Here is a 5,210-nt window from a genome sequence, read left to right as displayed (position 1 = left end):
AAATTAAGCTGGAGGCATCACAATACCTGACTACAGAGCATACTACAAAGCTATAGAAATTAAAGCAACATGGTAATGACATAAAAACTGATACATCAATCAGTGGAACGGAACAGAGACCACAAAACTTGCATACGTGCAGCCAACTGATTTTTGGCAGAAGTGCTCAGAACATACAGTGGAATAAGGATAATCTCTTAAACAAATGGTGCTATCAATACTGGATTAATACATATAGAGGAATGAAATTATATCCATACTTCTCATCACATAGAAAAACAAACTCAACATGGATCACAAACCTAAATTAAGTCTTGAGACTATGAAGTCTCTGGAGAAAAAGGTAGGAGAAATACTCCAAGACATTGATATAGGTGATGACTTCTTGTACAAAAACTTCAAAGCACCAGCAATAAAAGCAAAACTAATCGATTGGGATTATATGAAACAAAGAAGCTTCTGCACAGCAAACAATCAATAGAGTTAAGAGACACCCAACAGAATGGGAGAAATTTTTTGCAAGCTACAGACTCAACAAAGGAATTATATGCAGAATATATCAGCAACATAAAATAGTCAACAATAAAAAGCCCAGTTACGAAATGGGCAACGAACTTCAATACACAGTTCTCCAAAGAAGAAATATGAATAGCCAAAAAATACATGGAAAAAACTGCTCAGCATCACTACACAGATAGTAAATCTAAATTAAAACCAGAATGAGATATCACCTCACTCCTGTCATAATCGCTAAAACCCAAAACACAGAGAGTAAAAATGTGTGTGAAAATGTGGAAAAAGGAGAACACTTACATACTGCTGGTAGGCATGTAAATTAGTACAAAAACAGTATGGACTTTTTTTAAAAACTAAAAATAGATTTAATATATGATCCAACAATCCCACTACTGGGTTTATACACAAAAGTCTTGAGCACATTGAATCAAAGAGATATTGGCACCACCATTTTTATAGCAGCACTGTTCACAATAGCCAAATTTGGAATCATCTAAGGTGTCCATTGTCAGATGAATGGGTAAAGAAAATGTGATATATATATATATATATATATATATATATATATACACATACATATATATACCATGAGATATTTATTCAGCTATAAAAAAAGAATGAAATTATATCATTTGAAATAAATGGATGCAACTGGAAGACATCATATTGGATGTAATTAACCAGAAGCAGAAAGACAAAAGAAGAAATTCCTGTGTGTGTCAGTTTTGCTACAAAAACAGTTTTGTAAAACGTTGCTTTATATCTTTGTCAAACCAGTAGTTAAGAATGCTATACTACTATAGTTTTAATGATTTGTAATTGCTTTAAAATTACTATATATAAGTGAAGTTTATATCCATTGTGTATATTCTCACTAGAGTCTTTTTTTAACTTTTAAACTTTTTTTAAGATTTATTATTCATTTGAAAGTCAGAGTTACAGAGATCTGGAAAGACAGAGAAAGAGAGAGAGAGAGAGGTCATTTATCTGCTGGTTCACTCCCCAAAATGGCCACAATAACCAGAGCTGGGCACTTTGAAGCCAGGAGCCAGGAGCTTTATCCAGGACTCCCAGATGGGTGCAGGGCTACAAGAAACCTGGATGAAGCTCCTGACTCCTGGCTTTGTCCTAGCTCAGCCCTGGCCATTGTGGTCATCTGGGGCGTGATTCAGTGGATGGAAGATATTTGTCCATCTCTCCCTATCTTTTTGTAACTTCGACTTTCAAATAAATAAATAAATATTTAAAAACAACCATATAGTTATTTTAGTAGATACAGAGAAATCTTTTGGTAAATTAAAACAATCATATATTATATAAGAAAAAAAACTTTAAAAGTTGGGTATAGAAGGAACATGGATCAACACAGTCAAACCCATAGTCAGCAAAATACTGAATGGAGAAATGATAGAATTATTGAAACTAAGATCCAAAACCAGAAATAGATGCCCATCCTCTCCATTAGTATATAATATACTATGGAAAGTTATACCCAGGATCATTTGGCAAGAAAAATAAACCAAACTGATGTAAATTGGAATATAGGAAGTCAAACTATTTCTGACTCCAGGCTGCATGAGCCTTTATATAGGGGAAATGAAGCCTCCACTAAGAAATTATTTGAATCCCTAAGAGAATCCTGTAAAGTTGCAGGATATACATCAACACAAAAATCAATAGCACCTTTACATACCAACAATGTTCTGGCTGAGAAAAAAAAAACTTGTAAGATCATTTCTATTCAAAATTGCCCCAAAATCTTAAATATCTTAGGATAAATTTAACCAGTGACATGAAAAATCTCTACAATGAAAATTACAAAACATTCATAAAAAAGAAGATACCAAAATTGGAAAATCTTCCATGTCCATGGATTGAAATAATCACTATCATCAAACTGTCCATTCTACCTAAAGCAGTTGACAAATTCAATGCAATTATAATGAAAATAACAATTACATTCTTCACAGATCTAGCAAAACCAATCCTAAAATGCATATCAATACATAAGAGAACCCAAATACCTAAAGCAATCTGAAACAGTGAAAACAAAGCAGGAGACATCACAATACAAGACTTCAAGCCATACTACAGGGCAGTTATAATTAAAACAGCCTGGTACTGGCACAAAAATAGATAGGTAGACCAAATGGAATAGAATAAATACTCGAGAGGTTAATGTATACATCTATAACCAACTAATCTTTGATGAAGGAGCTAAAGTCAGTCCCTGAAGAAAGATCACTCTATTCAACAAATGGTGCTGGGAAAATCACATTTCCACATGTAGAAATTTGAAACAAGACTTCTACCTTTCACACTATGAAAACAATTTGTAATGGATAAAGTATCTAAACTTTCAAATTGCTAGTGGAAAACAAAGCAGAAATGCTGCAAGACATTGGCTTGGGCAAAAACTTCTTGGACAAGAAAAAACATTGGCAATGAAAGCAAAGATAAACAAATTGCATTACATCAAATTAAGAAGTTTCTGCACAGCAAAAGAAACAATCTATAAAGAGGTTACTGATAGAACGGGAGAAAATATTTGAAAACTATGCATCTGATATAGGATTGCATAAGGAGCTCAAGAAACTCCATAACAAGAAAACAAACAATTTGATTAAGAAATGAGCAAAGAATATGAACAGTTGTTTTCTCAAAAGATGAAATGCTAATGACATAGGAGAAAATGCTCAGGATCAATAGCCATCAGGAAAATGCAAAGAAAAAAGACAATAAATAATCACTCCAGTTAGAATGGCTAGCATACAAAAATCAAAAAATAAACTCTGGTGAGGATGTGATAAAAAGGTACCCTAATACTCTATTGGTGGGAATGTAAACTTGTATAATCATTATGCAATGAAGTATGGAGATTCTTCAGAAAATTAAAACAAAAGATACATTACTGATTGGGTGACAGCTCCCACATTGCTCCAGTGGTGGAGAGTGCCTGGGCGCCCAGCATAGCCCCTTCTCCCAGATACCTGGGATTTGGGGGCTGCAGAGAGGATGCCTTGGTATAGGGCATAGGCCCTGTCTGGTGGTGGGGCATGGGAACTTTTTGAAGGTGCGGTGTTTTGTTGAGCGTGGGAATGGGGCTGGATCATGGATCTTGGGGCCTCCTTTGTCCTCCAAGCTTTTGAGGAACCCGTGGGCCACTTGCTCTCCCTCCGTCATCATGTCTTGCCCCAGTCCCATACCCGGGAACTGAAGAGGAACATTGGGAGCCCTGCCCATGTCTGAAAAAGTGCTGAAGAAGTGAAGTTGAGTTAGCAGATACTGGAGTTACTTGAAACATGTCCACAGCAAATAAATGATTTAAAGAAGAAAGAATGATGTTGATCACAGCTGCAGAGAGAAATCCAGCTGTTATTTCCACAAAGCAGACTTTTTGGTTGGATCCTCTTTAAATGGATTTGCTACTTGGACCAGTGATGGTGACTTATGCCTAGTTGTTAAAGAGGAACCAGTAAATCAGAAGACTGAAGTACTGGCACATACTCACCTTAGTCCATAAACACTTCTGTTCCACACTCTCTGGCTACATTGAAAGACCCCAGCTGATTTGTGCAAAAGTGCCAGTTGTGGAGTTCAGGGATGAAGTCAGTTGTGTGGAGTTTAATTTGAATGTAAATATTACTGTAATAAGAAACACATTACTTCTCAGAACTTATGCATACTTTGAATTTGAGTTCATCCATTAGTTCTGGTGTTAAGAAGTGGGCCAGTCACCATGATATAAATGAAACCAGTCATGGTACTTTAAACAGCTATAGTCTTGTTGATGGTTTTGCACTATTTACAGACCTTGCCTAATCCAACCTTCCATTCCTCCAAAAAATTTACCCAGAATCTTTTAGTCCTGCTATCCAACTGCATCTTGTTCATCAAGCTCCATGTAATGTTCCTCCTTACCTCTCAAAGAATGAATCAATTCTTGAAGACCTCTTACTAGGCTTTCTTAAATATTATGCTACAGAATTTGACTGGAACAGTCAAATCCAGAGGCCTGATGGCAACGAGTGGAGAAATAAGTTCATCTGTGTGGAAGAAACTTTTGATGGAACAAATAGAGCCAGAGATGTGCAAGAAAAGCACAAGTTTGACATGATCAAGGATCAGTTTTTAAAGTCATGGCATGGATTGAAAAACAAGAGAGACTTGAACAGCATAGTCTCCCTGAGAACTGCCATCCTGAAAAGATAGCCAGTCCCATTCTTGGTGTCACCTTGGAAAAATAAAGAACAGTAGCTGTGTCATTTGCATTATGTTTACCTCCATCATGATTTATTTCTGATTGTTCTTTTGGTTTTCATGATTTATTTTTCAAAGTACATATTTATATAAAGATTTCATATTTTATTATGACATTTCCTAGTGAAACTTTTTGATTTAAAAATACATTTTTGAATATGTTTACCTTAATTATTAGGAAACCAGATAAAATATATTTTGGGAAATTACCTGAACAAGTAAAGGTCTTTGATATAACTTCAATTCATTGTACCACATGCTACTACTTACATGAAGTGTGGAAATTTGGAGAAGGTATAATTGATGAGTGCTGAAATATAACCTCGAATAGATAGTTTGTTGTCTGTGAAGTGAAAAGTCAGTCACTCAGTTACTTGAAGCAAAAGGAATCTTTTAAGTCAGTAAATCTCTGCAGTCATGAAATACTGGACAGT

The 5,210-nt window shown here is 35.3% G+C and overlaps 1 pseudogene; it reads left to right on the top strand.

Moving 5' to 3' along the window:
- Positions 1-289: 289 nt before the first annotated feature.
- On the top strand, positions 290-4,728 carry LOC133750915 (poly(A) RNA polymerase GLD2-like; annotated as a pseudogene).
- The last annotated feature ends 482 nt before the right edge of the window (positions 4,729-5,210 follow it).

The sequence above is a fragment of the Lepus europaeus genome, chromosome 2 (genome assembly GCF_033115175.1).
Source record: "Lepus europaeus isolate LE1 chromosome 2, mLepTim1.pri, whole genome shotgun sequence".
In the NCBI taxonomy this organism is placed as follows: Eukaryota; Metazoa; Chordata; class Mammalia; order Lagomorpha; family Leporidae; genus Lepus; species Lepus europaeus.
This window is presented reverse-complemented; position numbering and strand designations above follow the sequence as displayed.